Below are 26204 nucleotides of genomic sequence, written 5' to 3'. Positions count from 1 at the left end.
CTCATATATGAATAGGATTCTATTTGTCAAAGCAATTTATTTTTATATGTGAAAAATCTCCTGGGCCATACATGGACTTCAGAATAGACATTGCACATCAGATTTCATATATTGGCATTCCATACACCTGTAGAATCTCACGGTATCCTTTTCCAAGGACCATCTCCCTGGTATTTCTCTACGAAAACATGGTTCTCATTGTTCTTACAAAGGTGAAGTGCATATCCATTGCGGAGTCCAGGCTCAGTACAATCAGCTCCCAAGCTCTTATAGCTCTTCTCCATACATCTCTATTATAGTTTCTCTTTGGAGTTCATCTGGGTATCCATCTCCTGTGCTCTAGGGGCTCTAGGTGCTTCATATTTACACCATCTCAGAATCCCCTGCATACCGTTTAAATGTATCATCTGTATCCCTTTGTTGCCACTTAATCCAGGTTGTTATGCTAGTTTTTATTAATAATTCAACACAGCCTAGAGTCACCTGGGAAGAGCGTCTTCCCAGGGTCATTTCGAACCAGGATGACTGGTGGCAATACCTGAATCTTGGTTGTTAATTGATATGAAAAGATCTATCCACTGATAACAGAACCATTCCCTAGCTGGTTGTGAGGGAAGCTCCCGACCAGCATAAACTATCTGTGAACAAGAAGATAAGCGAGAAAAGACCCATGCCTTTATTTTTTCTCTGCTCTCAACTGCAGATGTGGTGTTTTGAAGTTCTCACTTGACTTTCCCCCAATAATAGGCTATAACCTAGAGCTGTAAGCTAAGCAAACTCTCTTTCTTCACCAAGTTGCTTTCGGTCAGGATATTTTGTCATAGCAACTAAAATGAGACTGTAACAAATGCATCACAAAAAAAATGCCTCTGTTTCTTTAAGGATCCCTGTTGAGTCTGTACCCAGAGGTGGGGTGTTGCTTCCTCATAGTGGGGCAGGACAGGAGAAGAAAAACAGCTCTGAATAAGGATCTATGTTAGGAAGAGGACTCACCTTTCGGGGCAAATATGTCCAGCTGAATACATGCAAAGGGTAGAAAGAGTATTTGAGCTTGAAAACAAGCCAGGGCCTTTGGGAATTCAGTGAATCTCTGCACTTTTTATTTTTCTCCTCTACAAAGCAAGGCAAGCAATTAAAAAAAATAAAATAGAACCCCCGATAAATTCTTGCTTCTCACAGGATTACTATGAAAATTAAATCACTGAACTTACACAAAGCACTTAACACAGTGATTGATACATAATAAGCACCCAATAAATGATGAGCATTATTAGTATAGTTAGTAAATGAGAGGTTACAATGAAGGGCTCCTGGATCTTAGAAATAAATTACCCTCCACGAGAGAAACCAGGAAAAATCAACACATAAAAAATGAGATTAACCATCTGTGGAATTGAGCCCTCCTATGGTGGCTGCCTTCTGTGAGACGGTGGAGTCTTGGGAAACACCCCAGTCCAATCAAGCTGGCTGAAGCATCCTATTACAAAGGCCCAGCTGGACCGTGATTGATGGACTAGAAGTCTGGAGCCCAATCAATTATATTAGCATAACAGAAGAAAGGGTATCTCGGGAGAATTAATGGAGTCTAGAAAAAGAAAGGGTCAAACATGAAGAGTTTGCTGCTTTTCATTCAGTGTCGTGGGAGGGGAGAGAGATGAAGATGGACAGGGGCTAGAGATATAGAAAGATGGGCTGGAAATGAAAGGCAGGGTAGAGGGAGAACACAGAAGGTAAAGGAGAGGTAACTGCAGATGGATAAGCACAGAGGAACCAGGAGACATGGGAAGATGGAGCGGTAGAGTATCAGGGGAGCAGAGCTAAGGTGGTCTAATTGGTTCTCCCTAAAGACAGCCGTGCATGATTCACCCTTCCGTTAAACAGAAGGTACAGCCCATGTCAAATGGCTGCTCTCAGAGCACGTGCCACCCAGCAGCCCAGCTTCGAGCAGACCTCCATTGGGGGTGGAGTGAAACTCCCAGGAAAGGGTTGTCTTCTTCCCATGTGGCTCTGGAATAGAGCCTGCTAAGGTTACAAAAGTTCAGAAGTACAGCTGGTCATTGCTTGTCTGTGTGTCCAGTTTCGTTTGTAAATCACCTGCACTAGAAATATAGAAACCCGGTTCTATTTTCATAATGTCAGAAATTACTGAAAAACGGTAACCTCACAAACTTTGGGTTCTTTGTTTTGTTTTATGTTGTTGTTTTGACTGTTATTTATCAAATATTCTCACTTTCCCTTGGTAGCTGGCTATTGGCAAGCACTGGGTATTTTATTCCAGTCTCAATTATGAATATCAGCTCTTAGGCCACACATTACACACTGCATAATTATATATATATACATATATATATATATATAGTTGCTATATATGCGTGTGTGTGTCACAAAATGGCTGTAAAGGGGTTAAAGGAGCTGTCCCAGAGTTCAAGGAGTTCAGAGAGGCAGAAAGCTGGATACAGTTAGATATAGATGCAAAGAGACTCACTGCAGGTGGCTAAATAATATATGAAGGAATCAGAGAGTCGCTGGAGGCATGGGCTGACCTGTGAGGTCTCATCATTAAGCGCAAACTTCTAAGACGTACAAGGCAGAAGACAGTGAAGGTGAGGTAAAATATTGTGCCCAGACAGACACTTGGATGGATGGAAAGACAAACAGAGAGCTGTTTGAATGAGCCACATCAAGAAGGAGAGTTGTGGTTCCAGCAAGATGGCTTAGTGAGTAAAAATACATGCTACCAAGCCTTAGTTCAATGAATGAGACCAACATCATAGGAGGAGTAAAGACTCTCAGAAGTAGTCTTTTGATTTCCATACAGGCTTGCACTCATACACACTTGCGTGCATGCACATGCATGCGTACACACACACACGCACACACACACACATACTGAATAAATAGATAAAAGTAATTAATTAATTAATCCAAGTGCGATGAAATATCTCTTAAAAAGTAAAAGGAATTCTATGGTGGTCTGAAGCCATAAAGGTATCCTCGAGTTCTCTGCCTGTTGCTACCTTGACACATAAGTTAGACAGTCGGATTATTAGACAGTAAGCATTAAACATGGTAATGTTTAACGCATATTAACACATTGAGCACAGTGTTAGCGCTTTTTCACTTTATAAGAACAGGATGAAGGTGTTTCACACTCTATTAATCTGTTTCACTAAGTCCTCAGACATATTTAAAAAAACAACAACATGGTTTTAGCATGCTCATCACTGAGTTAATAGGCAGCACCCTTCTACCTGTAGGGATAATAATTTTTCAATTTATGTTTCATGGTAGGTGATAAACAGTGTCTACACATATAATTAGGATCCATACTCATCCTACCTCTTTATTTGCACTAAAATGGAATCACCCAGGGCCACGCACAGCCTATAAGTCATTGTTCTACACATTATAGGGTAATTTAGATCGGAGCACACATATCCATCTATGCATTTCTATGAATATCCATTTTTTATCCATTTAGTATAGAACACTGGGCTATTTGGGAAATGATTGACAGATAAATTTACTTTTCCAGAATGTTGAGTTTCAGGATCTTTGAAAGCTTGTATACAAATGCTGAATAATTGATACCAGTCTCTAGCCAACAGTACAGCAGGCAGCATGCAGTGGAAGTCCACTAGGGCCCACAACTGCTCCTAATTTTATGATTACAGAAAAATCACCGGCAACCTTGTGAAGAGGAATGACGGTCTGTGTTGTCACACACTATTCCATGTGCCAAGATATGAAGCAAGGTCATGATATATTTCCTATGCCTGAAGTGACTCAGTGAAGTAAGGAGGTGAAGCAGTCCCATGCCTATATAAAGGAAAAATAGGAGCAATTGCCATTTGTACAACAAATTCAATGTACAACAAGCTTCAATCCCATCACATAGAATATGCTTAATATGTATCTTCGAGATAGATGCTTTTTCTAGCCCTTTTGTAATTATAGTCTAATAAATGAAGCATATATTTGATTTTTGGTTCCTGCTTCTGCATTGGGTACCTTGTGTGTGCGCTAATGAGGTCCCACAGCTGGGGTTCTCGGGGTGGAGCTGTTGAGTGAGTTAGAATGTTTGACTCTCCATGCAGCCCTCTGCTGCTGGGAAGACAGGGTGGGCTTGAGAGGGAGAGAACTCTGTGGAGTATGTCTTCAATGTGATTCATACTGAACAATCCTTTATGACAAGCATAAGCACATGGTTCACGATAGCTTTAATGGGTTATATAACCTGAGGAAGGAGCAGTTATAATGCAGATTGAGTTAGAAGATCAAGGGGACACTGGGGTTTGTGGCTGGTTCCTGTCAGGTGATATGAGATGAAGTCCTTCCTGGATGAAGTCTGCATTAAACCTCAGTAGTCAGTATCAGAACTGAGCTGTTGTATACTTACTTAGAATTAGAGGTATGGGGGACTGCAATAATTAAGAAAGATTAAAGCGGGCTCATGTCCAGCGTAGTTCTATAGCAGGTCAAGCAAATGCTAACAGAGAAAAGTAACTTACACACACTGTCGGGACCATTGCACACTGGGAAAAAGCTCTACGATTTGGTACATACTGGTGCTTTGGATTCTGGGTAGAGAGCAGGCATCTAAAATTCCAAACTTCCTGGAACTTCTAAGGTACTTCCTTTTCCCATGACAAATATTTAAAAACAGTGTCGGGGAACTTGGTCCATTTCTAAGACAGGCAAGAATGACATGCCACTGTGCACCAATGCACTGTATTTATTTAAATTTTAAACCTTAAATTTTGGTGGGGAGATAATTTCAGCCATTTGAATTTGTGGGAATGTTTTCATGTGTATTGAAATACAGAGCTTTCCACACACACACACACACATACACACACACATACACACAAACACACACATACACACAAACATACATAATACACACACATACACATAAACACACACATACACACACCTGCAGTAAAGAAAGAGATAAGGGACTAAACTTGAGATGAGGCAAATAATTGGATTATTTGAAAACAGCAGGAACTTATTTGGGAGAAAAGTTCTATCACATATTTTCAAAATTACCATTTTCCCCCTCAGATTCAAGTATTTCTCCTTTGTGAAAATCCTTGCCATCGGGTCTATGTTGGAAGCTCTTCTTGACAGAAAGCTCGTTCTGGCACAAGTTAGCAAGCAGACATATTACAATTAAAATAAACACTTGAGGAATTTCCTCTCCTGGAGGGCTTGAAGATTAAAGGTTTAAAAACGCTGCTTCTTAAAATAAGGAGATGAAGTAACTTTATCTCTTGATTTATAACTATCAATCACCAAACATGCACTGACTGCTTGACACTCAGGGGGCACCACTTCCAGTAGGCAGAGGGCTAAGTGAGGGGTAATTCCTAATCTAAACAAGCTTCCTGGCTTTTAATACCACTGAAAGATGTCCTGAGAGAGAACATATAAAGAAATAAATTGTACATTTCTCTATCAGATGGGCTCCATTAGAGCAAATAAAAACCACTCTAGTTATTTTAACATTCTGAACATAATGTATACTCGGGGAGAAAGGTATTAGATGAGCAAAAAGACAAAAGTGCTCCATGAGATTGCACAGATGCACTAACATGAGGGGGAAGATGCTACCAGGTAGGAGATATAAAGGAAGACGAAGAGGCGTTAGAACCTAAGGGCTTGGAAGTAGAGCCTAGAGCTACAAAAAGGGATGCTGGTTGGTTGAAGGGCTCAACAGTTCTGAGCCTGCAAGTAGCTGAAAGAGAGAAATGGGAAACACAGGCAATTCACCAGGGAAGCTTATAGATGGGTATACTTGTGTTTGTGTGTGTGTACATGAGAGTATGTGTGTAGGTGGGTATACATATGTGTGGATGTTTGAGTGTGTATGAGGTCGGTGTATGCATGCGTACAGGTGTGTATGTGTGAAGTGGAGGTGGGTGTGCCTGCGTGTGAAAATGGTACATGGGGGCAGAGGGCACTGCAAATGGAATTACTTGGTTCTACAAGCGTGAAGAACCATAGCCAGATTAAGTTTCCTAGAAACGAGAAGCAAACCAAACACTTTTCCCACTCTCCCATCTCTCTTCTTCCCTAAGGTTCTCTGCTGGCAAAACAAGGAAAGAAATGATTAAATTTGAAGTGGGTTTTTCAGAGTCTTGGATTTACTCAGCACCTCAAAACAGAGTAGAAGAAAGGTAAGTTAAGAAATCTAAACAATGCCTTAGAAGAGTTTGAAAGAATCTACATAGGGAGTTTTTACTTAAGATTTAAAATACATTTTATAGTCAGTTTTTAGGGGAAACTTCATGTACAATAGTGGTTAGATAATTTGCTGAAGCTCAAGCACATTTCACTGAATTTCACTCATTCATTCATTCATTTATATATTCATTGAACAAAAATATAAAGTCTTCTGGGAGTCAGTTGTTTGATAACATTGAATAAAAAATGAACAAGATAAAATAGTATTTGTCTTCACAGAAATTTTATTAAAGAAAGAGAAAGGTAATGAACATTACAGGTAATAAAACAGGTAAGATCTTCAAGAGACAGAGGAAGTACTTTAGGCCACCAGGAAATCTGATCTTAAAGAAGACCACATTTTTATGTATTTTGAAGATCAGCCCTCTGTCTGATGTGGGGCTGTTGAAGATGTTTTCCCATTTAGTAGACTGCCTTTTTGTCTTATTGACTGTGTCCTTTGCTTTACAAAAGCTTCTCAGTTTCAGGAGGCCCTGTTTATTTATTGTTGTTCTCAGTGTCTGTGCTACTGGGGTTATATTTAGGAAGTGATCTCCTGTGCCCATACATTGAGGGCTACTTCCCACCTTCTCTTCTATCAGGTTCAGTGTGGTCAGATTTATATTGAGGTCTTTAATTCATTTGAACTTGAGTTTTTTGCATGTGTATAGATATGGATCTATTTTCATTCTTCTACAGGTACGCATTCAGTTCTGCTAGCACCATTTGTTTAAGATGCTTTCTTTTTTTCCATTGTATATTTTTAGCTTCATTGTAAAAAATCAGGTATTCATAGGTGTGTGGATTAATACCCGGGTCTTCAATTGGTCAACCTCTCTATTTTTAAAGTCAATATCAAGCTGTTTTCATTACTGTAGCTCTATAATAGAGGTTAATGTCAGGAATGGTGATGCTTCTGGAAGTTCCTTTATTGTACAGGATTGTTTTGGCTATCCTGGTTTTTTTTTTTTCCATATGAAGTTGAGTATTGTTCTTCCAAGGTTTGTAAGAAATGTTTTCTTCAGTCACAATGAAAAATGAAATCATAGTATATGCAGAACAATAGATGGAACTGGACATCCCTATATTAAGTGAAGAAGTCAGACTTGGAAAAATTAGTATTGCATACTTTTTGCAAATGTGAACCCAATGTAAGTTTACACACACTCATACATGAATATGTACATGTATATATGCATGTGTGTATACTAAACAGACTTATACTTATATGTATGTGTCTGTATTAGTGTGTTTATAACATCAAAGTAAAAAGGGTATTTTAGGAAAAAGAGAAGAGCTCTAAAGGGAGAAGAAAGGAGAACACCAGGAGTAATGGAATATCTATAAAAAGAAAGCAAAATAGAGATGATTGGGGGGGAGGAGGGAACAATAGTCCAGAAAGGGGATCATGGAAGATAAATGGGAACAAACTATAATTATTTATGTGCATGAACATGTCATAATGAGGCCCACTACTTTGTTTACTAAAGTAAAAAAAAAATCTAGAGGTTTTAAACAAATACAATAAGAGGGACGAGCTCTTGGATTAGCATCTTTAGTTTAATTTAGCAACAGGGACCTCTTCATTTGATTGGACCAGTGTGAACAAAGTGAGGTTTGGGTGTGGTATGGCATTGCCGTTTCTTCTGTTTGATGAGTGTAGCAATGTAGATACAGATGGTCAGGGTATTTTGTACTGGGAGGGAGGTGCTTAATGCAATTACCACTAAAGTCATAGAGGTAAAGGAAGGAAGTCTCAGTGTGGAAAGTCCCTGAGCTGAAAATAAAACAGGAATTAATAAAATATTCCGAGGAACAGAGATCATGTTGCATCTAAAGAAGAGAAGAAGAGGAGCTGGAGAGATGGCTCAGTGGTTAAGAGCATTGCCTGCTCTTCCAGAGGTCCTGAGTTCAATTCCCAACAACCACATGGTGGCTCACAACCATCTGTAATGAGGTCTGGTGCCCTCGTCTGGCCTGCAGACATACACACAGACAGAATATTGTATACATAACAAATAAATAAATATTTTTAAAAAATAAGAGAAAAAGAAATGGGGTTAGGCCTGAGCTACCTGTTAATATAAAACTTCTAACAAATTCCTTCCTGATGTGGGATTCACCTTGGTATGCTGTAAATATGTGTTATTAGCATTGGTTAATAAAGAACCCACTTCCGTCTATGGCAGGGCAGAATAGAGTTAGGTGTGAAAACTGATTACAGGAAGAAAGAAGGCTGTCATAGAGACTCCATGTAGTTGCCAAAGAAGAAAGACACTGGAACCTTACCAGTAGGCCACAACCTTGTGGTGATACATAGATTAATAGAAATGGGTTAATTTAAGATATAAGAACTATCTACTAAGCCATTGACCAAACAATGTTGTAATTAATATAGTTTATATGTGATTATTTGGGTCTGGGCAGTAGGGAAACAAATGCAGTCTCCATTTACACCTTCCAACTTTAGATTTAAACACGAGGGGCTGAGGTTCTGAGTAGTTAATCCCCGAGCCACGCTCACAGTTACTTAGTATCCAGGCGGTGACTATATCTCCATCCTGTGCTCACCCTCCTGTTAGATCATGAATATTGCATGGTGCGTGCTGTGAAATTGCAGTTTTAACTTCCAGGATGGGAAAATTAAAAAAGGCATTTAAACATGAAAACGGAACACGGAAAGTGATTCTTGGTGCAAAATTAAGGCTGATAGTCAGGGAAAGAATAAAGACCCAAGCAAACCAATTGGCTGGCTTTGGTTTGGTCAGGTCTCGCGGGATGAAACCCTAATGAGCCCAGCCAATAAGTTTGTCAATCCAGGCACATAGCTCTGAATGACAGCAGTTACAAGTAAACAGAATTTATGGTATAGCGTGTCATGCAGCTGTTTATCTTCATTGTCACGGTGCCATCGACAACCGAACTGCTTCTTTCTCTTGTCACTTATATAAGAAGGGATGAGCAGATGGGGAAAGATTGGATGAGCTTGCAGAGGACCTGACAACAGATGACTATCAGGAGCCGCGATGTTCAACAGACTGTAGTAACTGGAATTCAGAGCTGTACCTTTCTGGTAGTCTAGAAGGAGGGCTGTTTGGGTGCATTGTATGAGACAGGGTTTCCATTACTGCTATGAAACACTATGGCCAAAATCAACTTGGGGGAAGAGGGTTTAGTTTAGCTCTGAGGTCCACATCACAGTGCATTACTGAGGAGAGTCAGAGCAGGGACTCAAGCATAGACCCGGAGGCAAGAACTAAGACAGGTCGTGGAGGAGTGCTGCTTACAGGCTTGTTCCTCTCAATTAGCCTGCTTTTCCTTAGCATCTGGGACCACCAGCACCAGGTGGTACCACCCATAATGAGCTAGATTCTCCGACATCAATCAGTCAAGAAAATGAACCACCACAGGCTATTCTGATGGGGACATTACCTTGACTGAGGTTTCCTCTTCTAAAATAACTCGTTTGTGTCAAGCTATCATAAAATTGACAAATATATGAAATGCCTGTGTGTGTGTGTGTGTGTGTGTGTGTGTGTGTGTGTGTGTGTGTGTATGTGTGTGTATGCTTGCTTATGAGGTGGTGTACCTGCTTGTCTGGGTGTGTGGAAGCTTGAGGCTTGTACTGGAAGACTTTCTTGACTATTCCTCACCTTATTCATGAGGGAGAGTCTCTGTTTTAGCTGGGCTGGCTAGCAATATTCCTGGAGGAGGACCTTATTCTCACCTTCCAAGCTTTGGACTGGATGGGCCATATATAGTTGCATAGTTATGGAGATTGAAGCTCTTGGGCCCATTCTTGAATGGCAAACATTTTATCCCTTGAACAATATCTCTAGCACCAACCTCAATTAAAAAGCATATGCATATATATGTGTGTGTGTACACACATACCCTAACATACTTTAAGAATATTAAACCTCCAACTCCTACTCATTTTATAAAATAGCTAGCTCACGGTATCAAAATTAAGGTATTTTAGGAGAGAAATGAACATAATTAATAATTTTTCTGATTATTAATCAAAATGGGAGTTTGATGATATAGAAATTTAATAATATTCTCTAATGTTTTTATTTTTTCTTTTCCTTGAAAAGTTAATTTTCAGTAGTGTGGACAATTAAAAAAATTCTCCCTAAATTTATAAAGTCTATATTTCTTCATAATTTTAGGACTATCATGAGAAAGCATTTATTAGTAGAAGATTTAAACTCCAGAATCTTACAGACCTGCACACAAATCTCAACTTTGCAAGCTGACTCAGTAACTTTGTACAAACCATTTAACCCTAGATACCCAAAAGCTCATGAGCAGGTTATTCTTTACCAGGCAAAATTTTAAAAACCTTTTCTTTGAAGGGCCACTTTCTTTCAGCAACTCCCTGTTCTCACTTTACCATCTAAGGTTTGAGTTTGATTTGTAGGCAATGATTCCCGCTTCCTGAGTTTATGGTGATGGTTAAAGAAAGGTTACATTAACAGGATATTTTACAGCAATGTGATTTTGCGCTCTAGAGATGTCTCAGGGGGTAAAAGCGCATGCCATGCGATGATGCTTGTGTGCTAACTTTGGATCCCCAGTATCCACAGAAGAGCTGGACGGTATCCCTAAGCATTTGTAGTCCTAGGGTGCCTTTGGGAAATGGGAGACAGAGAGAGGAGGATGTCAGAAACTCACACACAAGTTAGTTTGGTGGTGAAGAAACCCTGTCACAAACAAGATGGGAAAATGAAGACAGACACCCAAAATTGTTCTCTGACATCCATACAGGTACTGTGATACTTTTATACCTGTACACACATACACGAAATATACATTCGCACATTTTGTACAAACATATACATACTGAAAAACTAAATTAAACCAAGAAGCTCTTTAGCAAACAGAAGCAGAAGGAAAGTACTAGACACTCCACCTTCCTACATACCTACCTACATACCTACATATATACATACCTATCAATTATCTATCATCTATAATCGATCGATCTATCTATCTATCTATCTATCTATCTATCTATCTATCTATCTATCTATCTATCTCCATCATTAATCTGTCTACCTGTCTGTCTATCTCCCTATCTATCTCCCTATCTGTCTCTCTATCTGTCTGTCTGTCTGTCTATCTATCTATCTATCTATCTATCTATCTATCTATCTATCTATCTATCTCCATCATTAATCTGTCTACCTGTCTGTCTATCTCCCTATCTATCTCCCTATCTCTCCCTATCTATCTATCTATCTATCTATCTATCTATCTATCTATCTATCTATCTATCTATCTATCTATCTATCTACCTATCATTTATCTATAGCTCTAATTTCATATATCTCTGTATCTATCTTTCTGTCCTTAGCCTATTTTCTCATGCATCAATCCACTCACCCATCCATCTTTCACTATAGTATCTCATTGTAAAAAGTTATTGCCATCCAGGTGACTTTTTCATACACACCCGCGTGGGCTCTCTATCGTTATTTCTCCTGAACCATTTTTTTGAGTGTGGAATACAACAGCTCAAAACACCAAAGGTGACAGTAACATTTCAATTAACACTGACATTGCCCAATAAGATAATTACAGTGTTGTTATAAGATATTGTAGGTAGTATGCAGGCACATAATGAAAACTGCATAATTAAATGAATCGCTGACTACAGCAAATGCATTTGACTAGGTTTCTGCGATTCACACTTCTACAGTCTTTTAAGAAACATTGACCACATCACACATCCTCAGAGCAAGGCCAGATCTTCCTCTGTTGCTCTTTAGTTCATCTTTGCTCCCTTTTCTTCATGAGCCTTACTATTTTTATTCCATTTTACAGTTCCCATTATTTTTTTTTGAGTTTCCAATTCATCTCACCTCACAGTGTATTTATAGTTATATACTTATTCTACATAGTAATTGAACTAGAGATCAGAGAGTTTCATAAGTTACTGACAACACACACACTTTAGCCCAGGAATTGAAAATCTGGAATGATTTTGAGACATGTTCATCCTAGGGTGTCATTTATCATGTATGATCCTGGAGATCTTTACTTCTCTGACGTGTTGTCTTCTTTTGAAAATTGTTTTCATTTGCTTTCTGCTCTCCAACCTGTGCCAGACGGCTGTAGGATTATGTACAGATATGATAGCACTGCCTACAGCCTGGAGAAGAACTCTGGACACCCAAATGCAAACATACCACTTGCCTGTCATTTAAATGTGATACGCGAACAGATGTTAAAGTTAAAGCCATCCTCTCTACATCCTCTCTTATTTCTCAGCTCTGGAGATGCTCTCTACTGCTGAATGTGGCTAATTTAGTTTGCTTTCCTCACCACCTGACTAGAGTGATGGGCTTAGCATAGATCCTTTTAGATAAGAAGTAGCGTTGGCCTCTCTGGACCTCATAAGATATGAGGGTTAGACTGTGTTACTTTTAATTGCCTTCTGGATTCTGGCAATTGATGGTAACCTTTTCTAACCTTTGCAGGAAGCAGCTGTGGAGAATCTGGCTTTGGTCTGATGCTTCAGAAGAACAGGCTCAGAGCTTCACCAAGGACCACAGCTCTAGTGCTCCCAGTTGGGGTTTGTAATCCTTTTCTTCATTCTAAGCACTTTGCATCTACTAAGTCCATTGTGTATTGTGCTATGTGTCAGGTCACCCTTTAGGTCTGCAACAGGGACTTTTAGATGCATCATTATCATTCCAAACATGCTTAGTGCTTGCTGTGCATGCTTAAGAGTTTCCAGGTACAAGAGAACGAGTATCCCTCAACAATTTTGGGGTTCCTTGATCTACTTAGCATTGTTTTCAAGCATCTTCACATCAACTTGCATACCACAGTATCCTTTCTTTTGCTTGTTCCCATTGGGCTGTAGCTTATGAAAGTGTGAGACAAGGATATATCACTTCCCTCAGAGGAGTTAGCTTTGTTAAGGCCCCTTTAATCAACACAGAGGCTGTCCGTCCTACACAATCTTTAGCAGTCTGTGAATTGTTTAGTATTCCCTTGTGCTCACAAGAGAAGATAGTCACAAATGAACTGCCAAGCCTGCACTACTCAGATGAAGATGGTGACTGTTCTGCTTACTACCCGCACCAACACCCCTCAGTCACCACCTCTTACTTTTAGATAACTGGCGACTTTGGTCATGCTGTGAACAGATTTTCTGGACAAAAACAACTTACAGGAGAGTGGGTTCATTTTGACTCATGGTTTTTGGGGACTCTGTCCCTGTGGTGGAAATCTAGGGGGTGTGACTCAGTTCCTAGCGGAGAGATCTACGGTATCTGTTCACATTGTGGGCCAGGGATCAGAGAGAGGAAGACACAAAGGAGGTCCAGATTAAACATTCAAAGGTCAATTCGTACCAACCTTCTTCAGCTAGCCAGTATCCCCTTCTAAAGGCTCAACAGACTTCTGAATGGCTCCATGAGTTGACAACTAAGTAATGAACATATGAGAATATGGGGAACATTTAGATCCAAGCCACAATGGAGACTTTTAAGTTTTACAGTTTTCCCAGCCTAGAAAAGCCTCAGCTGAAGCATAGTTCACCTGTCTACAGGACGGGTCATTAAGGTGGAAAATTTTAAGGACTTATTGTCTCTCAGATGCAGTCCATCCTTAGAAATATAGATGTCAACCCACCCTGCCTCACCCCCTTTGGCGATGAAGGCATGGTGTAGTGTTGAGATGGAGAGACAGCTTCCCAGGGCTCTCTCTGACTCCAATTCTAGCAAACGTTCTCTTCCAACTCATTGAAAGAAAAGAATTATATCATCATCCCGTCAGCTGAAAAGGAAGGTCTAGAACTGTGTCCAAGGAACCCGAGGGCTTTGCAGCTTGGCTTTGTCATGTATTTACTCAATCATACCTACTTGTAAGGAATTGCTATATGCCAGGAAATTTCAGGGCCAAGCATACAAAACCTTACTTTCCTCATTGCTTCCATGCATAAGACACTCAGATGGAGAGGTAAAGACTTCAAGTAGTTCCTCTAATTGCAATATTTCAATTACATGCTCTGTGAGAAACTTCTTTGGCTGCTCCAGATATTTGAGTGGGAACTGATCCACTCTTTCTGGTGAGGTAGATTTTTTTTTTATTTTTTCTACCAGAAGCAACCTTTGAAACAGCAGCTGTGGTGGTGAGCAAAAAACATTAGCTTTAGCCGGGTGATGGTGGCACACGCCTTTAATTCCAGCACTCGGGAGGCAGAGGCAGGCGGATATCTGTGAGTTCGAGACCAGCCTGGTCTACAGAGCTAGTTCCAGGACAGTCTCCAAAGCCACAGAGAAACCCTGTCTCGAAAAACCAAAAACAACAACAACAACAACAACAACAACAACAACAACAACAAAAACAAAACAAAAAAAAATTAGCTTTGAATGGGTAAGCCTTTTCTCTGCTGTTCATAACCTATATGCCATTGTGCCAATAATTTGACTTCTCCAAGACTCAGACTCTTCATCTAAAAGCAGGGAATAGAAAATGTACTTCACCTGTTTGGGATGAACATGAATGATAGGAATGAGGTATATGAAGGGCTTAGCGGGGTGCCTGACACAAGGTTAGCTTTTATCAGTCATGGTATTTTATCAGCAAAGGACAAAGGAGTGAGAGAAAAAGGAAAGGACATCCTAGAATACAGAATGCCACATGCAAGGGCACCAGGGACGGTTATATTCATGCTAGCCCTGGACTTTCATTGCTGCAGGATTTAAGATCTGAGCAGGCGCAGTGTGCGAGGGAGACTGGGGATCTGAATAGCAGACTTGTCACATTTCCGCTTCGAAACCCTATTTTTGCAGTCCTGACATTGACCTCCAAACTGAGATAGCTTTGCCTCCCTTCATCACTGGACCATGTCATTCACAGACTAAGCCTTCTTCTACCAGAGTGCTTCCATTAGACTACAAATGGATCGTCTGATTGCTATCTCAGTGTTTGGAGATCATTATTAGGTTCCAGAAAATGATTTTCTGTTACAAAGCTGGAGGTACTTGTTTATTTCTGTGCCAAGGAATCTATTTTTTTCACTCTGTAGAGATTTTCAATTTTTGGCTCACAATGATAGAGAGAGAGAGAGAGGAGAGAGAGAGAGAGAGAGAGAGAGAGAGAGAGAGAGAGAGAGGTATAGAATATTGGAGAAATTGGAGGAAGGTCCCACATTGTGCAGTCATAATAAAATAAAATATAACATATTCTGTTGATCATGGGGAAACACTGGCAAGGTTGATACAAGATTATCCATAGGCTATTTACTGATATTTAACACACACACACACACACACACACACACACACACAGACAGACAGACAGACAGACAGTCACTGGCTCCAAATCTTATGAGCATATGAGCAGTGGATGTACGGGACAATAAAAGTTGGGAAGGGGAAGGAGAATAAACTCTCCTCTCGTATTTAAAGTGGACAGAGTTTCTGGACAGGAGGCAAACTGGAGTCATATGTCTGGGTAACTTCTCCTTATTCCCTGTTTTAACCAAGGCTAAGGATGTAATTTTTTTTTTAGAATTTTGCTTTATTGATATAGATTTAATCTAAGGATGTGATTTTTGAGGAGGACACACAGGTCATTTATATCCAGTGAGCAAAATCCCTAGTTTTGCACATTTCAGGTGGTTCCTTAATAGTTTAAAGGCCTATATGGCCTTGGGACCAGAAAAGGTTAATGTGTTGAGTTCACAAGCTGACATAAACAAGTTCTGGTATTATTACAAAACCCCTGAGGTCTATTACAGCACCTGGGGAAAGATTTGGGTTAATCTTCTTCAATTTTATATTATTCTGGGTTCCCTTCTTTTTCTTTTTTGTTTGTAGATGAGTTCCATTCCTCTTTGGTAGAGAAATCCTTGCTGTATCAAATGCCCTCTCTGGGCTTTAGAACTTCATTAATTAGCATCTTTTAAATGGTTGGGTAATATTCTCTTCTTCCTTTCCAAGCCATTTCCCCAAGCCCTAATTTTAATAAAGCTGATGCTCATGAACATTTGAATTTTAAAACCCTTGGTTATAAGAAAGACAGAGGATGCATTTTTAAGAGAGAGTCAGTCAGGGATGACTCTAATGGAGACCAGGAATTCTGATTTTATGAATCTGCTTTTAAAGATGCAATATTATCTTAAGACATTTTCTTCTTTTTCCCTCTTGCACACGCAACAGAGAATAACTTAAAAGATCTGTAGGCTTGATTAGGGGGTGGGAGTCTCTGGGGAAAAAATTAGAAGAGTTGTTCAGGCATATTTTGATATGGGTGACAATTCCACTTAAAATGAAACAATTATATGTTTTCTTAAGTAGATAAGCACTCTATTTCAGGAGACAAAGGTGAATTGTTTAAGAGATTTTTTGAAAAGAAAACCTGCTACTAACCACTCTTTAAGATTCCGGTTGTTCATAGAATTCATGTAATCTAGCAACGAAGGCGTTTTCTAGTATAGACTGTCAGAAGCAAGATGGTTGGAAAACTGACTTCACGGTTACCCATTAGCCTTGATGCAGGATTGTATGTTTCCCCAGCAACTGCAATAACATCATAACCACTTACAGTGCTGCAGAGCCAGCAGGGCCCCTGGGCAGCTTCAGGTAGTAGTGATGCTATCTGCTGTTGCCAGGGCAACACAAAACCTTGACCTTCTGAGATCTGCCAGGCAGAGTGGAGAAATACAGATTTTGAGTCCTCTTTAGAGGTCTGCTGTTGATTAAAGGGATAGAATTCTGTATCTAGCTACAAGACAAATAATAAATCCATACACACATGCAAATAAATATATAGCATAAAAATAATGCATGCATTTTTTTTACCAGATGCCACCTTTCTATAGGTAGAGACTATTCCTACATTTATAAAAGTGGTAGATGTGTTTTTAATCTCCTCCATGATATCTACAGGTCGGTAGTTGATTGGGGCAATTCTCTAGTATCATTCTTTCCTTGGGATTCATCCCCCTTTGGTTCAAAGGGGATAACATGACAGTCATATTTAAAACATTGTATATACCGAAAAAGTTCAAGGTCTGGGATATGATCTTCCCAAGGCAATAGAACTGGGAAAAGACAAATGATGCTACCTATGCCTCCCTTATTAGCATCTCACCTCATTTCTGCCTATACTGGCAACGATCTCAGTCATGAATGAGTTATATATTATGGAGCCCCTTTTGTTGTCTTGTCTGGCAAAAAAAATCTCATGCACTATGTTTTCTGGAAACTGGAATCTGCCTAGGTTCTTTTTGCCTAATTCACTATTTCTTTTATCTATGTGCAAAAGAAGCCAGAAAGCCTCTGGATATATAGCCATTGCCTTGTGATGACCTTACATGACTCTATGGAGGAGTTGGAGGCAGTAGAACACATTTATCCCTCCAAAGTTCACGGTGTCCTTTTATTACTATGGAAAGTCCCCAGTTGATTTCAAGAATAGTCTCCATGTCTTTTAATACCTGGCCTATTAGAGAACCAGTGGGGGAGAGAGTCATTTAACCATGTCAGTGTTCATCAGAGAAGTCAATTTGCTGAAGGTTATTTGTAAGAAGTGATTTAGGGATTGGAAATCTGCCTTTAATGGAGGCCTGGTTTCCTAGCCTTCAGCAGTATGCTAGGGGCAATATTTCCATTTATGCACACATGCAAAGATACACAATAAAGTGTTGATACTTTTATTGAGAACTGTATTCCCACTCCTCACAATTGCTTTGAGCAAACAGACTTTGCTCTTGCTCAATTATTATTTCTTTTTCACAAGGGTTATTTTTATTATTGTAATATCTCTTTAATATGTAATAGAGAAGAAGAATACTGCAAAGCTCACTGTTCAGAACAAACAAATAATTCGTATTTGCTTTCAGTTACTCTGTCTTAGTGCTGGTGCAACATTGTGGGGGGACCTAGAAGAAAGGGGTGTGATGTGTCCAATGCAATTGAGAAAGCTCTCTTGTCCTCAGCACACACACAATGGAGAGAATTAGACAATTATTGGGCATCCAAACAGGATAAACTATATTTCAAGTGTACTTGGCTTATGGTGAAATACCATTTTCATGTTTCCATTCCTCACAAAAGAGACTGAATCTTTTATTCTTCCCTTCTGGTAATTCCATTTGGGGGCACAGTTGCTAGTTATTTCTAAACATCCCACAGGTGGGGATATTGGATTCCATTGAGGATTTGATCCAGCAGCTCAGCTCGAGGCTTCTTTGTGATGTTAAATGCCATTTTGCTGACTAATCAGCATCTTTTCTGGATGAATGGAGTCTGTCATCTGCAATTTGTTTACTCATCTTCATGAGACCCATCCCTTCAAGGTGGAGTGAAGCTTTTAAGCCTAGGTTTGAAATGAGTGATCAGATGCTAGCTTGTTACTCACAGAGGCTGGGTCTATTAAAAGGCAACGAACTTGAGAAAAAAGAGAACTTAGTCACTTTGGATCGCTGGATGATCATTCCTGAATCAATGTAATTTACTGAAATTGCTAAGTGGGACTTAGAGTTCCAGGTTTTGCATTTAGCTTATAGTGACATTTCTTTTTCTGGCACGTAGACTCTCTCTAAAACCACTGCTTGACTTGCAAAGGTGGACTCAGGGCAGCCTGATGGATGAAAATCCAAATTTTCAAAACAGATCAATTAGTGGACCAGTCTTACAACTATAGAAAAAAAAATTCACCACATGGCTCTTTAAGTAAAATAATTCTTCCCTGGCAAGTTTGCAATGGATTTTGATTGCCCCCTCCACTGTATGAGTGAAGAAACCGAGATTAGAGCTGTCTGCCAGTATAAAAATTTGATTCACACACAACCTTTTAGGCTTGCATGCATTATGGAAAGGATGACATGCCTTGCACTGCACAGAATGATGTCAGTGACACAAATTCCCAGTGGGAAAACTGTCACAGATTTGAGATTCTATTATAAAATCCATGAGTTCCCCAAAGTTACTGCTATAAGTGAAACAGACCACGTATGTAAAACTGAAGACTCTCTCTCCGGTTTCCTCTACCACACCGAGAGAAGCCAAACTGCCATCTTCTGGTAATACCTTAGTGCACATGCACAAAGCACAGATACAATGTAGACAATTAATTATACATACATTACAGACAGATTGTTGCACAAAATCCTGTTTGTTCTTCCTACCAAAAAATGTCACCATCAGGATTGGTCCTGTTTGTAACTGACTCCATTTTCTTGGATTGAGTACAATAGCCTTGAGTAGACACCACTGCAGTCAATCATTTCCATCTCCCTTTTATCAAATTTGATTCAAATGGCATAGAAAAAAAAAACAGTCACAGTGGCTCCTGGAACCCAAAGGCCATGAGTACTTGTACCTTGTAACTATTGTCAATTATCTACACCCTAATAATAAAATAGACCTACGTACAGGTGTTTGGAAAGGATGCTTCAAGATGTGACATCTAAAATCCATGTGGATGGGAGAGTTCCTGCTTGTAAATTCTCAACACTTATATGATTCCCAACTCTACTTCAATGTAATAATTTCAATACATGTAACCTCATGATGAAATCTCTGCTGGGATAGAAAGTAAGGACTTTGCATTCTGGTGCAATTTAAGGAACACTGAGAATCCTTTATTGTAGTACCTTGTTTATGCCGACCCCTCTCCCCAGGAAGGAAGTTCAGTGTTGTCGTTAACACACAGGTGTTAAAATAATAGTATAATCGATGTTTTTCAGCTGGAGCCTTCTAGGCTCCTAGTAGAAATTCATAGACTTGAGAAAAGCCTCAAACAATGACCTCAGGATCGCTTTATCCGTCACTTGATTTTCTGCAAATATGTAGGACTTACAATTCCCTTCAGACTAGTTTTTAATAACCTTAATTTTTAATTGTGTGTGTGAGTGTGTCTGCATGTGGGTCTGTGCTCCTGTGTTGGCATGTTCACAGAAGGCAGAGGAAGTGAATTTACCTAGAGCTAGTGTTACAGACAGTGGTGAGACATGGAACATGGGTGCTGGGAACCAAGCATATTTTTTGCAACAAGACACCTCGGGACTACCTCCTTCCCTGGTCTAGATATGAAACTGAGCCCTTTACACTTTCCAAAGACAATTCACCTACAGGAAAGTCTGTCTAAAACAGGTTTATTCAGTAGTTGGGTCAAGGGAAGGATTGTCATCATCCACCATTTAAGAAACCTGACAGACAAAATCCTCTAAATCCTTAAGGACACTATCTCGGATATCCTTGATCTCCGAGCTGCCTTCCTGATACTCTGCCACCATAATTTTACTTTTAAAAGGATTTTTTACTGGTGGATCTATTCCAGAGCAAGACTCAATCCACAGAGAAGTTGGATACTAACAGGAGACTCAGCGAAGGGAAAAAAAAAAGCAAGAAAAGAAAACTCGGGTGTGTATGGAGGGAAGGGTGTGTGAACAGAGACTGCTCATTCATTTCCTGACTGCTCAGATCCAAATAATCACACAGAAACTATTTTAATTACAACACTGTTTGGCCAAATTACTAGATTATCAAAATATCTAATAATATTCTTATTAACTATTACATCTTAAATTAATCCATTTCTATTAATCTGTGTGTTGCTACTAGGCTCTGGTTTACTGGTGCCAGCATGTTACTCCTTTGGCAGCTACACAGCATCTCCATGACTCCACCTACTCTCTCTACATATCTCTTCCAGTGTGACTATATTCTGCCCTGCTATAGACCAAAGCAGCTTCTTTATTAACCAACGGTAATAAAACATATTGACAGAATACAGAGGGAAATCACACATCAAGGGTGGAGAGGGTGGATATGAGAGTTAGGGGAAGGAGAGCAAATTTGACCAAAATACATTGAATGGCATCTCAGAGATTTAGTAAAACTATTATTAAAATTTATCTTCTATACTTTTCTCTGGCATCTCTCTTATTTAGCTTCTTTCCCTTCATCAGTTCTTTGCCTTTCATCAAAAGGAATCTTTCCCCATCCTTCAGGCAGTTGAGATTTATCTTCTTGAAAAGCTTGGCAACAGCCAGAGCCTAGGTCCCAGTTCCTCAATGTGGCTTAAACGTCACATTCTCACAGTCAATGTGTTCCATGCACAGAAGTCTAACACTGGTAGGTAAGGTGATAGTGGTAGGGAAACCTTAGTTTTTGCCACTCTTGCCACCCCTTTAATATGTCTGTTCACGTTTCCTGGAGTCCATAGCTCCTGAGGTTTGCAATCAGTCTTTCAAGGTGCTGACATTATGAATGAGACTCGTGCTCACCAGATTTCAGGGAGGATCTGGTCTCCCCTAGTCTACCTCATCCAAAGTGTAAAGAGTGAGTTGCTTCACACAATGGAGATCTGTGTAAGCCTATATTTGAAGAGAAAGCTCACAGTGCTAAAATAGCTTATTACTCCTGGGGTAGGGAAAAATAGAAGGCCCTAAAGAATTTTAAAGCAGGGGCAGTGACAAGATTTAACCCTCTCTCCTAGGATTGAGAGGAAAGACCTTATAGGGTTACAGCCTCTGCTTATAGGTTTAAGATAATAATCCAGTAGTGTATAGTCAGGTCTGAACCATGGTGACATCTGTCAAGAGAAGAGACCTGATTCTTAGGAAAAGTTTCTGGATTTAGAGGTCAATCTGACATTGGGATCAAAGTTAGAGGAAGACATCACATATCTACAAGAGTTCAGATTTAGTAACCAGGGGAATCTTGTAACCATAACTGAGAAGTTGCTTTACACAATATAGCATGGAATAGAGTGGGAGAAACTGACTTTGAAGGTTGGTCAGAATCTAAGTTTGACTTGAAATATGTTAAAGTCGTCTAAATTTCTGGATAGTTCTCAAAGGATGCCCAGCCTACAGCTCAACACGTGGCCCTCTTGCTCAAGAGAGAAGTTATATTGAAACCAAAGTTTTGAGATTCACAAATGAGGTAAGCCATTGTGAGAAGAGCATAGGGTTTTGGTGGGACAGTTAACTCTGAGTATTTGGGTTCATGAATATTCGTGTCAGCACGAGAGGCAGAGAGGGACCAGAGAAGTCTGGTAGGCAAGAAAAGAAGCCATAGAAAGTTTGTTAAAGTTATGAGAATCTTGGCGTGGATAGGTGGTGGGATATTAACGTAAAAGCAAATGATTTGCTCTCTGTTACGTGCTTGGAATTGGGCTTTATAATGTGTTTGCTGAAGAAAGCAGGTGAGTGGAAGTGTGTCTAAGAGAATCCAAAGGTATGTGTGTGTGTTTGTGCATGCGCACAAGCACATGTGGTACACGTGTGTGTGTGTGTGTGTGTGTATAAGTTATGGGAGTTCTCAAAATAGCCTCAGGAAAATAAGGTGCCAGTGAAAAAGCCTTAAAAGAAAAAGTCACTTTAGACTAAATGTACTTACAAAGCAAACAAAAGAAAACACTGTTTTTCTTTTACAAAGAAATGCTGTGAACATATAAAATTGGGGAAAACATGCAATCTATTTCTCTTAAATTAAAAAAGGCAGTTTTTGATCTTCCATCTAAAACTACACTTCCTCCCCCATATCCACTGTCTGCTTCAGTAAAGTGGCCTTAGCTAAACATCTTAAACACACTTTACAGAAATGAAATGAATGCCAATATCTCAAATAAAGAGAAATAATAATAATTGATAATGAACTCCTCCAGAGGGACTATTGGCAATTAGTGGTCATTGTGAGCAAGTCTGTCATTTTCTCCAGTGATACAGCAACAGGTGAGTTCTCCTTGCTCCGCTGAATAACCTCCTCCCTGTGCTCAGGAGGTCACTCTTACTAAACTCGGTGTGGGCCACACACAAAAAGAAGGCAATGTTAGGAAGCAACTTCCTAAAATTTTCCTAATGGTAAAGGAATGTTATTCAAAAAAGAAGTATGGGTAACAATGACTAAATGTATCATATCAAAGTATGAAATAGGCAAACAGTATAAATGAAAAAAATGTTCAAAAAAAGAAAGAAATGGAACAAGATGTGTGAAGAGTGAATGAATGAAGAGGAGATTCAAATAAAGTTAAACTAACTGGGATTACAAGAGCCAGAGAAGGAGCTCACCATGGAGGAGATACATGTTGAGAAGCCATTAGGGATTTTTACCGTGCTTTTCTTTAATCTTCATTTATAACGTGTTATTCTCATTTGAATGTTTATGTCCTCTTACCGTCAAATTTATACGTTCAAACTTATGTCCCCAGTCTTAGTAGGTAGGTCTTGGAAAGTCAGTCTTAAGAGCTCTGGCCTTATTAAAGGAATTAGTCAGTCCTCTTCTAAAAAGTGCTTGATGGTCTGGGCATGGTGGCTCATGCCTGTAATTCAAGAATTTCAGAAACTGAAGCAGGAAGATGTATCAGGAGTTTGGGGCCAGCCTGGGCTCTGTAGTGAGATGAGAGCAAGGGCAAGACTGAGAGAGGGCAGGCAACTGAGAGAACTCTTAGTCTTCTTTGCCATGGAAGGGTACCGAAGGCACCACCTTTGAGGCCGAGAACCCATACCAGAACCTGAATCTTTAGACTCTTTTCGTTTTGTACCTTGCACTAGGACTTCCTAGTCTCAGGATGGTGAGAAACACATTTACATTGTTTGTAAATTACCTGGTTTGTTATTATAGAACTAAGGTAAGTTATTTGAATAGACTCCTTTGTGACACATCATTACAGCCCTGAGATCATGCCATAATTATGCAAAGGGAGAAACTGAGAGAGAGAGGCACGATGGCCAAGACCTTCAAGTACCATTGCAAATGGGTGCTTCTGAATGCTTGACTTTTCACTCAACAGAAGAGCCACTCTTCCTGGCGTCATCCTAGCAACCCGTTAGGCAAGCTGAATGGTTACCAAGCAGTTCAGGGCCAGTCTGGCCTCCCGGCTGATAGAATCAAATTGACTAAAACAACAGTCCCAATGCTGGGGTTGCTGAGATAGTTCCAGAGACCGCAACCCAATTGGAACAAATGAGAAACAATAAAGTTTGTGTCTTTGCATTAGCATAGAAGCGGCCAACTGAAACGGGGAAAAAACATACACCCAATTTCTGAGTTCTATGCAAGTGGATATCATTTTGGGTTGGGGCTGAAGTGGAAGTCTAAACAAGTTATTCAAGGACCGTGTCAAAGTGGCTCAGATATCAGGGCATTTGTCTTCATACCTATCTAGAAACAAGTCTCACGGAGAAATTGTGATTTTTCTTTTTCTGTTGAATAGCGAGGGGTGGAGGACAGAGAGGGGTAGGAGTGGTTTTACTGAACAGAAGAGGGTGATCTGATGACATGGCCACCACAGCAGTGTGGCACAGCGACGACAGCATCACACAAACGACTCTGAGTCTGTCGCTCTACCTCGGGTTGCCTTCTCGGGGAGGCCGCTATGAAACAACCCGAGACTCGCTCAGGACTTCACAATCCACACCGCTAGATGCATGTCCGTGGCATGCTCACCAGCAATGATGGAAGGTTTTCTCCTTGGTAATCTATTTCTATAAACAAAACATATCAGTATCACATTATTAAAACAGTCAAGTGAAGAGCAGTAAGGAACATCAAGTATTTAAAGAATATAAGCCGAGAAGGCTTTGAAAAACTAAGACAGTGTGATTGAGGATTTTTTAAGTTTGGCTTACTTTTATCAACACGTACTTAATTAGAATGATCAGCTGCATCAACTAATAATGCTCTCACATGACATTCTGATTAGAGATGATCTCTTGTGCACACCTCACCTCTGCCAATACCTCCTTACTTCTAGCCCAATCCTAGGAAATGTCAATAAAGAGTCCACTCTCTCTATGTGTCTCCTGACCAGTGGATTTGGGAACACGGTGTTCTAATTAACTCTTAGAGTAAATGCTTTTACCCTCTTAAGGAAAATTGATCCCATGACCAAGGCAATAGGAACCTTAGGAACTGGTGGTAAACATGCTTCTTTGATCAATAACAATGAGCTCAAGCAATCAAACTTTTGAAAGGTAGATAATCAATAGTGGAACTATATCTCTGAAACTAGCCTTTTGGCTGCATCTTCACTTTAGGGACCACCACTGAGACTCAGCAAAACACAATTGGCCTCTTTTTGCATGACCAAACTTTTGCCTCAGTCAGTTTCTCTGCACACCACTGGGGCTTGAAGTCCACAGTGCACTCATCATAATCCTGCATAAAATCTGCTCTCTATCTTGCTCCCTGAAGTGATGACTCACAAACAGGTTTTTTTTTTCCCCTTACTCAGAGAACCATTTGGTGTCTAAGTTACGGCATCTTCCCTCAGGACTCTGAATCTCACCAGTGAGGATTAGGTCTGTCCTAGGAGATCACATGCTGTGGTCCTGGAGATTGCCAGCCAGGCATTTCCCTTGAGCTCGTTCTCTCTGCTGACTCTCATCCGACTTCACTGCCTCTGCTCTGCCTCAGTGTCTCCATTCTTTTTCCTTCCGATTTCCTGCCAATTTACCCTAGACAGTTGTGCAAGAGTAAATGCCTTATTTGTCAAACATCAAACACTGTGTGCGTGACTGTGATGGAAATAGAAGGTTAGTGAGAGTCAGGGACTATTTCAAAGCTGAGAAGGAAGAAGCAAGTTGTTTTGTGCCTTCTCAGTTTTTGGATGATATTTACCGGAGCAAGACCAACAGGCTATGTTGGTAAATATATAACTAAGGAGGCAGATGTCAGAATATTTTCTCTTTCTTGTCCCTATTCAGAGAGTTGTGGCATAATAATTGATTTAGTTGATAATGGTGTGTGTGTGTGTGCGTGTGCGTGTGTGTGTGTGTGTGTGTGTGTGTGTACTAGGGATCAATCACAAGACTGTGTGAACACTAAGCACACCTCCAAGGACTAAGCTACATTTCCAGTCCATGTAGTATGTTCAATGTTTAAAATCCAGGAACAACTACAGTAGGCAAAAGAATCTGCCACAAGGGCTGGTGACCAGAACTCAGTCCAAAGGATTCACATGAGAGAGAACCAATGCAGCAATATTCTCTGACTTCCACA

Source organism: Microtus pennsylvanicus, chromosome 18 (genome assembly GCF_037038515.1).
Source record: "Microtus pennsylvanicus isolate mMicPen1 chromosome 18, mMicPen1.hap1, whole genome shotgun sequence".
NCBI lineage: Eukaryota > Metazoa > Chordata > Mammalia > Rodentia > Cricetidae > Microtus > Microtus pennsylvanicus.
Note: the sequence above shows the minus strand (reverse complement) of the source record.